Here is an 11,442-nt window from a genome sequence, read left to right as displayed (position 1 = left end):
AGTTTTCCCTAACGCACTCTCTGCAGGACTGACTAGGAAGAAAACTACAATGTCCACATACCCTCAGCCAGGCGTCGGTTTTCCTCCTGCCGGCGAGCGCTGCGGGGGAGGAGCTAGCCAGGAGCCCAGACTACGTTTCCAAAAGTGCGCTGTTTCGGACTTCCAGCGCTCTGGGCACCGGTGGGGCGAGTTTGGGGCCCCGCAGAAGCCCGCCCCAAGGAGGAGCCCTGGGGCAGGCCCTCTTGCGGGACACCGAGGAAACCCTGAAGGTTCTTTATTAAAAAAAGAAAAGAAAACTAAATGTACAGTGCTGCCGCTGTTTTGAGAAACAATTGGGCAGTTCTCACGATACTAGTTAACCATATAGCCAACAATTCCAAAGAAATGAAAACACACCTTCACATGAAAACTTGTACAGCGATGTTCTATCCTAGAAGCATTATTCATAATAGTCAAAAAGTGGAAACAACCCAAATGTCCATCAGTGGATGAATGGATCAGATAAACGTGGTACGTATGTGCAGAGGAATGTTATGAGACCATATAAAGGAATGAAGTACTGATACATGCTACAGTGTGGGTGAGCATTGACAACATGCAAAATGGAGAGCCTCATTTTGTAGATTCCATTTATAATGGAAGAGACAGAATAGGTAATTGAAAGAAACAAAAAGCAAGTGGTTGACAAGGGCTAGGGTGGGGAACAGCAGGGAGGTGGGGCAGGTATGGGGAGGGATTGTTCATGGGCACTGGTTTTCTTTTTTGAGGTACTGAAAATGTTCAAAAATTAAGGGCGCCTGGCTAGCTTAGTGGGTAGAGTATGGGACTCTTGATCTCGAGTTATGAGTTAAAGATATATTTGCAGCCAAATACAGTGAATATTAACTAAAAATTTTAAAAGAAATAGTGATCCTCAGGGCACCTGGGTGGCTCAGTTGGTTAAGCATCTGCCTTTGGACTGGGTCATGGTCCCAGAGTCCTGGGATCAAGTCCCACCTCCGGCTCCCTACTCAGCAGGGAATCTACTCCCTCTACCCTTCCTCCTGCTCGTGATCTCTCTCTCTCTCTACCTCTGTCTCTCTCTGGTAAATAAATTAAAATTAAAAAAACACTTTTAAAAATGAAAAAAAAGTGAATTTTACAATATGTGACTTATACCAATAAAACCATTAAAAAATAACTAAGATGGCCTTTGCATACCGCTGATTTAGTAAAGTCCGTGGTTTTTTGTTGTTTCAGCCTAAATTAAACCATTGAGCATTTGATAAAGATTCATTAATGTTCCTTAATGTTATTCTGGAGAGGGCGCCTGGGTGGCTCAGTTGGTTAAGCGACTGCCTTCGGCTCAGGTCATGATCCTGGAGTCCTGGGATCGAGTCCCGCATCGGGCTCCCTGCTCAGCAGGGGTTCTGCTTCTCCCTCTGACCCTCTTCCCTCTCGTGCTCTCTCTCATTCTCTCTCTCTCAAATAAATAAATAAAATCTTTAAAAAAAAAAAAATGTTATTCTGGAGAGCTCTTTGACCCAGTCCTTTTCAAAGACTCCTAAAACCCTTCCAAAATTCAATTGAGGTAGAGTTGCCAGATTTAGCGATAAATATACAAAACACTCACAGTTGGTTTTAGGATAAACAAGTAACTTGTTATTATAAGTATGTCCCATACAATATTTAAGACACACTTTTACTAAAAAGAAAGCATTTGTTGTTTATCTGAAAATCAAATTTAACTGGGTATCTTCTATTTTATCTTTTAACTCCAAATTGAGGAAGGGTAATAGAGGCATACCTTGTTTTACCGTACTTCACTTTATTGTGCTTTTTACAAATGGAAGGTTTGTGGCAACCCTGCCTTGAGCAAGTCTATTAACGCCATTTTCCCCACATCATTTTCTCCCTTTGTATCTCTGTGTCACATTTTAGTAATTCTCACAATATTTCTTTTCTTTTTTTTTTTTTAAGATTTATTTGAGAGAGAAAGAGAGCAGGGAGGAGGGGCAGAGGGAGAGAAGCAGGACCCTCCCCCCCCCACCCCAGCTGAGCATGGAGTCTGCAGTGGGGCTTGCTCTCATGACCTGAGCTGAAACCAAGAGGCAGTCGCTTAACTGACTGAGCAACTGAGGTGCCCCAATTCTCACAATATTTCAAACTTTCTCATTATTATTATGTTTGGTACAGTGATCTGTGATTAGTGATTATGACTTGCTGAAAGCTCAGATGATGGTTAGCATTTTTTAGCAATAAAGATTTTTTCATTAAGGTATGTACACTTTTTTTTTTTTTAGAAATAATGCTATTGCACACTTAATAGACTGCAGTTTAGTGTAAACCTAACTTTTACATGCACTTGGAAACCAAAATTTCAGTTGACTTGCTTTATTGTAGTGGCCTGAGAACTGAACCCACAATATCTCTGAGGCATGCCTGTAACAGGAAAGTTGAGTCATCTCTGACTGATCTATATAATGCTTCAGAGGAACTAAAGCAGGTCACTTCCTCCAAGTAAAAGCCACGTAGCCAGGCCTTGCGGCTGGTAATGGGTCTGGCATGCTGGGGTTTCAGCAGTTGGGCCCACCCAGGGGTGCACCTGTAACCCCCAAACTGCATTCATGGAGGTCTCAGAGACACCTAGCCACATCCTTTCTGATGATCAGGGGAGCAAAAGTGTGTGCTCCTGGGAGGAGCTCTCTTTCTCTGCCTCCCCTAATGCCCCTTTAGTTCTACACCCCCAGGGGCTGCTTTCCACCCCTTTCTAGCTTCCTTCTATTGTGCCCAGCCTGGCCTCAGTCCTGCTTCCCTAGCTATGCCCTGGTCGCTAAGTCCTCTTCTTTGAGGTACAACTCCTTTTCCCCTGGGTTAATCCTCTACCTCTCTCCCTTCCTGCATCCCAGCCGACAAAAGTGCCCCGGGTCCTCTGCAATGGCACTTATCCATCTCGTCCTTCCACAGAGGCTGTGTGTGAGCTGTTTGCAGACTCAATCACCAGCCTCTCAGGAAGGAGAACTAAGACCTTTTGAACTATGAAGTGGAAATCTAAAAACATGCAGGAAAGTAGGTACACCGGTTTCAGGAGCGTGGTTTTCTCAAGGGAGGTTGGGGGCAGGCTTGGGGTGAGGAGTGGTTAGTTGTATATTTAACTTTTAAAGATATGAAGCAAATATGTTAACTCTGGAAGTGGAGTTGTATTGTTGTCTTTGTATTTCTGTACATTTGAAACATTACACAATTAAAATAGAAATTTATTTTTTAATTTTTTTTAAAGATTTTATTTGAGAGAGAGAGAGCACAGAGTGAGAGCAAGAGTGAGAGAGAGAGGCAGAGACAGACAGCATGAGCAGGGGGAGGGGCAGAGAGAGAAGCAGACTCCCCACTGAGCTGGATCCCAGGATGCCAGGATCCTGACCTGAGCCAAGGGAGACTGAGCCACCCAGGCACCCCTTAAAATAGAAATTTAAATATAAGAATTATAAACATGCTCACTTTAGGGGCACCTGGGTGGCTCAGTCGTTAAGCGTCTGCCTTCGGCTCAGGTCATGATCCCAGTGTCCTGGGATGGAGCCCCGCATCAGGCTCCCTGCTCTGCGGGAAGCCTGCTTCTCCCTCTCCCACTCCCCCTGCTTGTGTTCCCTCTCTCGCTGTGTCTCTCTCTGTCAAATAAATAAAATCTTTAAAAAAAAAAAAAAAACATGCTCACTTTAAAAACTGTGGAACTACTTCAAATATTTTTTAGATTTAATTTATAAAAATAAACCTTAATCACATCATAAAATAAGACTTTGTAAAGGACAGAAAATCTTATGAAGAAGTATTGTGTAGTCATATGTTAAACATTTGCTGAAAAGTACCCAGAATTGGTAACAAAGAGGTGAGGAAGAACAAGAGAATTAGTTTCTATAAGTATAAATCCTCAAGGACTTTATAATCCAAGAAGAAGAAATTCATACATACAGGAGACTGAACAATCACTAAACAAGGCATCGGGTGAAAACGATATAGACCGAACTTAATACCCATGTGCTAGATTGCTCAGAGTGGGTAGCGAGCGCCAAGCATCAGACTGATCCCTGGAAAGGTAAAGTGAACACAGCAAATGTACTTTTTTATTTCTAAAGGAGTGGGTGGAAGTTTAGAAGAAGAATATTTTCTCAGGGTGCTGAGCCTGCTTTATATTCATGATCTTCAGTCTTTTCTTCCTTCTCAAAAGGAAACTCCTAGGCATGCAAGTCCTTCTAAAAATGCATATAATTTTCTCCTCCCTCCCCTCCCCACTTCTGCCTCCCCAACACACACAAACACGTTTCATAGACTCCCGGACACCCCACGTAGAGGCACTGTTGGCCTAGGACGCATCAAGCCTCTGCTCCTGCCGAGGAGTTTCTTGTAGTGAATTCCTAAGCAGCATGGCACACACCCACTCCCACTAGGTCTGCATGCCTTCCATGCCCTCATCTCTCTCTCCTGTTCCCCTTACCACTAGGGCTGAAAGAGCACAGGTGTCTAAACAGAGCCAAGATGATCATGTTACTCCCTGGGCCACATGGGTCTGCTTGGCACATATCCCCTGGGGAACATCAGAGAGAAAGGAAGCTCATTAAAATAACTTGTTAGGCTCCAGCTGGCTTCCCACTATGTTTGACACACGAGTCTAAGAATTTAAAAATTATCCAGCCCTTTCCAAACTTTCCTTGGAAATGAAAACCATTTCCCTCAGTCCTGGCGTGGAGATTTTGGTTAGACCCATCTCTGAACTCGAAATAGCCATAATTAAAAACAAAGCCTACCAAGAGAGAAAACAAAGGTGGCCATGAAATCTACCGTGATAACTTCTGACCCACCCTAACACACACCATACGTTTGGGGAAGAAGGTATCCCAGAGTCAGCCCAGGAGTGACCCATCGTGACTTCTCTGTCCCTGCCTTGTCTTTTCAGAGAGTTGATCATCTGTGGTCGAGTGATAAAGATTTTAAAATGCAGCATGGTCGTACAGTAAATTTGTGGGTAGTCCAAATTATGACACACAGGCTGAGAGAGGACAGGAGGATAGCTATTCAAAGGGAAAAACAAACCACTGATTGAAGAGAGGTAGGGGGTGGATGCGATTAAGTGAAGAAGGCAAGGGAACAAAAAATTAACCTTATTCTAGAAACCACAAACAAGGGGAACAGTACAATATTCTACATTCAGGAATGCCATGGCTACGTTGATATGTAAATCTGGCGCTGGAACAACAGAGTATTATTGCTGCTGATATGGTAATCCGCAGAGGTACAGAGAAAAAGTGGGCGGGTCATGTGAAATTCATGAAATGCTTGAGGTGAACTCACTGCTCAAGTATTAGTCATGTTTTGTTTTGTGTGAGGTTTTTTTTTCCCCAACTTATTTTATAGATAAGTATTCCTCTGTACTTTTTGTTTCTGAAAAGTTTAGCTTATTTTCATGAGGCTATCAGATATTCCATTGCAGAAGTTTGTTTCTGTTCTTCAGGCATTTTGCAAAATGCCTCCCCTCCTTTGGCCTACATGGACAAATATGCCTGCATTTGCATACAGCACAGTACCTATTGACTCTCTGCATTGGCTAGAAAGCTCAGGGGCAAGAGCCTAAAGGAACATTTTAAGAGTGAGCCCATAATTCAGCCTCCAGCTTGTCAGCAGGAGCAAAATAAATAAATAAGGCCGAGAAGGACTGAAACAAGTCTGTCAAAAAGGAAGGGAAAAAAGCCCTAATCAGCATAAAAATAAGGAAGAGAAAATGAAGCTCACGGAACCAAAACCTTCCATGTTCAAACTTTCCCATACCCCTTCCCCTTCACCAACTTAGAGAACTTCTCTCAAACTCAACAACAGCTTTTCTTAATGTTGTCCTGACCTCCATTTCTACTTCAAATGCTGCAGCTATTCCTAAGCCAAATGTATACCTCACCCAATAGGAAAGAATCAAGTGTGCCTTTATTTGAGGAAATAATAGGATAATTATTTGGCCAGTAAGCAACTGTTTAAAAGTGAACCACTCTTTGTAAGAGATGGTTTGCCAAGCATCACTCTTAGTCATTTACACTCTAGTATGAATGTGCTTCTTTCTTTTCTCTCTTACGTGCTACCTAAAGGTTAGTTTAACATGGGGTTGAGGTGTGGGAGAAAAGAGGAATATATGGTTTTGAAGGATAGGTGTTATAAGACAGGGGGAGATCTGGGTAGATCGGATTCCTGTGGCGAGGGTTTGAGCATTGAAAAAGCAGCAAATGGCTAAGGAGGGTTGGGGTGGGGGGAGATAGGAGAGCCAAAAAGAATGAAGAACCCATCAGGTACCTTCTTTCACAATTCTCCCGAGGGCTTACCCAACACACACACATAAGACAGGCACGTTTTATTCAATTGACTCAGACCTGTAGAAGTTTAATTTACTATGGCACATGTTATGGAGTAAGTGAAAACACTCAGCCTACATTTAAAGCTTAGAACCTTTTTTAAAAAGCAGCTTTTTTCCATCAAAGTTCACTTTTGAGGTTCTTGTTTCCAGTGTAAGCTTTGGTAAACCTAGAGTGGTTTGCTGAATGGAAATTTGACAGTGCTCTTCTTCAGGATCTTGAGTTTTTAAGGAACAAAAGATGATTCCTGGGTTATCCAGGAGAAAGTGTGGTTTTGGTACTTGGATACCTCACAAGAGAAACAGGGGGGACTTACCTCTTGTTTCTTGGGTTTGTATGTGTGTGTGTGTTTTAAGATTTTATTTATTTGAGAGAGAGAGGGGGAGAGCATGAGCCGGGGCGGGGGAAGGGACAGAGTGAGAGGGAGAAGCAGGCTCCCAGCTGAGCAGAGAGCCCCATGTGGGGCTCTATCCCAGGACCTGAGCCAAGGCAGACGCTTAAGTGACTGAGCCACCCAGGCACCCCACCTATTGTTTTATGAATAGCCTTAACTGCTCCAAATTTTGCTTTAATCTTCTCCATTTGTAAGGAAAAAAAAAAAAACCCCGCAACCTAAAATTTATTTTTGGGACCCTATCAGACGTACTGATGACCCTAATGATATTTTCAAAAAGGCACAAACAATGTTTATGAGTATGTAAGTGTTAGCAATATTTTGGATATCTGCTTAGGTGCTGTCTATTGCTAATGTAAATACCTATTGCTAATGTAAAATACCTTTGATTCCTTCTTTCTGCTATTATCTTTTAATATTATAGATACTCTGATTTTTCTGCTTGGTATCACATATCTTAATTTATCTTTTGATTCATTTATGTATTTAGGTTAAGAAGTTTTGTAAAGCATATTTTCAATTCCTTTGACTTGAAAGGCTTCTCTCATCTATATAAGAAGACTTCTATTCCAGGATATAGCTTTAAACCTTTTTTGCTTATACATAGGATTATTTTCAAAGACATTTAAGTCTGAAGGTGGTTAATGTGAATCTTCTTGGGTCAATATACAATGTTACCTGAATGGTATAGCACCTGATATTTTGTGTGATAACATATAATACCTGTAGTAGTAATATCACTTGACAGTTTCCAGAAATGATTGTGTGAATATTATCTCATAGGAGTGAAAGTATTGCCACATGGAATCCAACCAATCATGCCACCAGTATTTCTGTCACCAACAGCAGTCCTTTGGTAGAATGCATGGTTGTCCTAGCTGCGGTTACCCTTAAAAGTTAGATAGCATAGTTCTGCCGAGTAGCCATTTCTGTCTCTGTCATTCATAAATGTGTCCAAATCATTTAAAGATTTTTTTTCTGCGCTATATGAAATAGTCCTTTTAAAATATATATTCTAGGGGTGCCTGGGTGGCTCAGTTGGTTAAGCATCTGCCTTCGGCTCAGGTCATGATCCCGGGAGTCTGCTTCACCCTCTGCCCCTCCTCCCACTCAGTTCTCTCAATCTCTCTCTCTCAAATAAAATAAAATCTTTTAAAAACTAAAAAAATTAAAATAAATAAAATAAAATATGTATTGTAGGGGCACCAGTCTGGCTCAGTCAGAAGAGCATGAGCATATGACTCTTGATCTTGCGGTTGTGAATTTGAGCCCCACACTGGATATAGAGATTATGTAAACAAACAAACAAACAAACAAACTTTAAAAGATGTATTCTAAGTTTATCTCAACCAAGTTTCACAGGACACCTTTGATCCTCGTGAACAAGTCTGTGTTGACTCTACCCTCACTGTTTATGATTTTCACAGATTCACACTGTGCTATTTCTCAGTCTTTACCTATCCAAGATGAAAGTCTTTCCCCATGCCTGATTTCTGAGCAGCTTCTGACGCCATCACCTCTCCTTCCAGGGGCAAGATATCAGTAACATCCCACGTGTGTGGATGTGTGTGGAGGAACCATAGTTTTGCTTCTTTGTTCGTTCGTGTTTTAATCTGATTGAAATCATTATTCTGTTTTCATTTCTGTTCTGGACTTAGTGCTGCCTGACATGTTCTGGGGCCTTCTACTAGAACTTTTGGGACATGTAACCACATAACCGCAGGGATCTATAGGAAATTTGCATAGGTATATACATATTTTCTACGCAAATAATAAGCTCTTTGTTCCTTTCATTTTTTTCCCCTTTAAATTAGATCTTTAGACAAGATAGTATTTTCAGAACTGAGAGTTTATACAGCTAGCTATTCTCATTTTATAATTCTCATTCCTCATTTTAGGGATGTAAAACTCTTTTTTTAAAAAATATTTTATTTATTTGAGAGAGATACAGATAGTGAGAGAGAGCAGGAGCGGGAAGGAGAGGGAGAAGCAGGCTCCCCACTGAGCAGGGAGCCCCATGCAGGGCTCAGTCCCAGGACCCTGGGATCATGACCTGAGCCGAAGGCAGACGCCCGACAGACTGAGGCACGAAGGCGCCCCAGGCATGTAGAAGTCTTAAGAGTTCGGTGCTACGGTCTCTCCTGGCACTCCTGGTGCCCAGTAATGAGACTCAAAACACGAAACACCCTCCTAACACTTTTTACCAGGAGTACATACATGTCTTTGCAAATTTTATAGATTTACTTTACATTTAAGCTGTGGCCTGTAGATGGTTTTCTAAACTAGAATAGAAAGTCATTGTGTCTTAAGTGACGCTGCCTTCCTCGAATAAGCTGCTTCTTTTTTTTTTTTTTTTTTTAAGATTTTATTTATTTGCGAGAGAGAGAGCACAAGCAGGGGGAACAGCAGAGGGAGAGGGAGAAACAGGTTCCCCACTGAACAGGGAGCCCAACACAGGGCTCAATCCCAGGACCCTGAGGTTATGACCCAGCCGAAGGCAGAGGCTCCACCGACTTAGCCACCCAGGCACCCCTCAAATAAGCTTCTTGAGTTGCACTGAGGCCAGTTCAAGATGGCGTTGTGGTGGCTGATGCACACCAGGCTCGGGATGGGACAAGACTCTTGATCTTTTGCTATGGTGTGTTTGGACCTCAGTTGTCAGCCTGGACTCTTACCCTCTCTGCTCTTCGCCCTTTCCCTTTTTTTGTTCCCCACATGGTTCTTGTGCTCTGTTGTTTTTGCCCTTCTGTGTTTGCAGACAGCAGGTCCTGGAAGTGGGTTATCCTTTCCCTAATCCTGTAAGATTTTCTCCAGTTTGTTTTGTCTGGAAAACTTCAGGCTTTCTGTTTCCCTTAGATAGCCTCCTTTCCCACTTGGCATGGAATTTGTCTGTTGATCTGCTCAGTTCTGGCTGCTGCAGGTGAGGCCCGAATCCATGCTTGCTCCCTTCCTGCCTGCTCATGAGCTTCCAGAGGGCAAGGTCGCACCTCCTGTGCATGGTAACCCCTATCCTCCCAACCTCTCCCCCACCTACACTGTAGGATTCCCCCGGGGCAAGGTGGAAGGAGTACTGGGTACACTTGCCCAGTGTTCTGCCCTACAGTTGTGTTTCCTCCCCATTTCCAGTGCCTTCTCTCATTCACACTTTGCTCCCTTGTTTCTACTCCTAAATCAAGATGGACTTCTCTCCTGGCCACTGATGCGCGTGGCGCTTGACAGCTCCCCAGCTTTGCCATCCTTTGGGGCTTGGGAAGAGCAGCAACTTCAGCAGTTACTCCAGGTGCCTGCCGGGCAGCTCAATTCCCAGCCAACCAAAGTGCTAAGGTACCCAGCGAGGCTCTTCTCTTGTTTCCACAGGTGCTACTGCTAAGCTTGGAGGGGGCAGTTTGTTGTGGGGGAGGCTGGTGATGGAATTAGACCCCCTTCGGCATTCTTCAAGGGGGCTGCCTCCCCAGAGTTCCCTCTTCAACTGTTTCCAGCCAACAGGTGGTCACTCCACTAGAGGTGAATTCCTGGATATTTTTACCCAACACCCCATAAACAAAATGACAATGTTATTGGACATGTCATACAACCAGGCATATGAGTAATGCTCCCATTAATCAGTTTGCCAAAGAAAACAGGTTGCTATCTAAGCTTGTTTGGAGAGATGCTAGTTATGTGAAGGAAGAAAAACTCAGGCATCCGCTTAGAAGTACACTGTCAAGATTAAAATGATACATACTCAGTGACTTGTGTGTTTAAGCTAACCTTTCCCTATGCAAGATTGCACCAGCATTACAATTGACAAGCAATTGTTACAAGAACCTCACCACAATGGCCTGGGTGGCGCCTGTTCCATTGGGATTGAGGTAGGGATAAGATGGAATCCAAGAGAGATGCAACTTTACTAGATTTGTTATTATACTATTAAGAGTGTCAACTACAAAGAAGTCCTTCAGTTGTACTGTGATTAATTCTTTTTTTTTTTATCCGTTCATTTATAAACATACTGGGCAGCTCCTTCTCACCAGGCATTATGCCATTTGCTAATCCACAAAGATTAATGAGACAGGGTCTCTGCCCTCTAGAAGCTTACACACCAGAGGGGGGATTCATTTGCATCCTTCTCTAAGTATGTAAATGAATAACTGCATGGCAATATGTTAAGTGTGATAATAAAGGTATACCATAAAATATAGAGAGGATCTAGGGGAAGACTGCTGATTGGTTGATTTCTGAGCCAGGTCTCAAAGGATGAGTACAAGTTGTTCAAGCAGGCAAGAAAAGAAACATTTGCAAAGGCATACTAGTGTGAAATAACAATAGGGGACTGCAAACAATTCGGTTTCCTCGTAACATAGGCAGTCTCAAGAGATGGGAAGAACAGTGTCAAGAGCTAGGGCCAAAGAAGTAGACGGGAGACAGAGGATGAAGCCTGTTGAACGTTAAGCTTAGGAGTGCGACTTAATTTGAGGGCATATGGGAACCCCTGAGACTTTAAGTAGGAGAGTAATAATTAAATTTGGGGGAACTTGGCTCTTTCACATGCAGCGGGCACCTCCTCAATACCTTTTATGTTATTTTAAAACATTTTATTATACCATATCATGCCACACTTGTAGTCTATGCTATATGATGGCATGATCTATGGCATATAGAATTTACTATTATAGCATAAGGGCCCGGCCTATATTAAGCTCT

At 42.8% G+C, this 11,442-nt stretch overlaps 1 protein-coding gene across 3 annotated transcripts in view; it reads left to right on the top strand.

Moving 5' to 3' along the window:
* DUSP16 (dual specificity phosphatase 16) overlaps positions 1-11,442 on the top strand; it is a 176,195-nt gene that overhangs the window by 57,043 nt on the left and 107,710 nt on the right. The window contains exon 1 of one of the 3 annotated variants that reach the window (XM_032391794.1): positions 148-510. The exons of the other annotated variants lie outside the window; for them this stretch is intronic. The gene's annotated coding sequence lies outside the window, so the exon portion shown is untranslated. Of the gene's footprint in view, positions 1-147; positions 511-11,442 lie in introns of those variants that run through there. 3 annotated transcript variants of the gene reach the window in all.

The sequence above is a fragment of the Phoca vitulina genome, unplaced genomic scaffold (assembly GCF_004348235.1).
Source record: "Phoca vitulina isolate PV1807 unplaced genomic scaffold, GSC_HSeal_1.0 scaffold64, whole genome shotgun sequence".
In the NCBI taxonomy this organism is placed as follows: domain Eukaryota; kingdom Metazoa; phylum Chordata; class Mammalia; order Carnivora; family Phocidae; genus Phoca; species Phoca vitulina.
The sequence above is the reverse complement of the archived record's forward strand: the minus strand, read 5'-3'. Positions and strand labels throughout refer to the sequence as shown.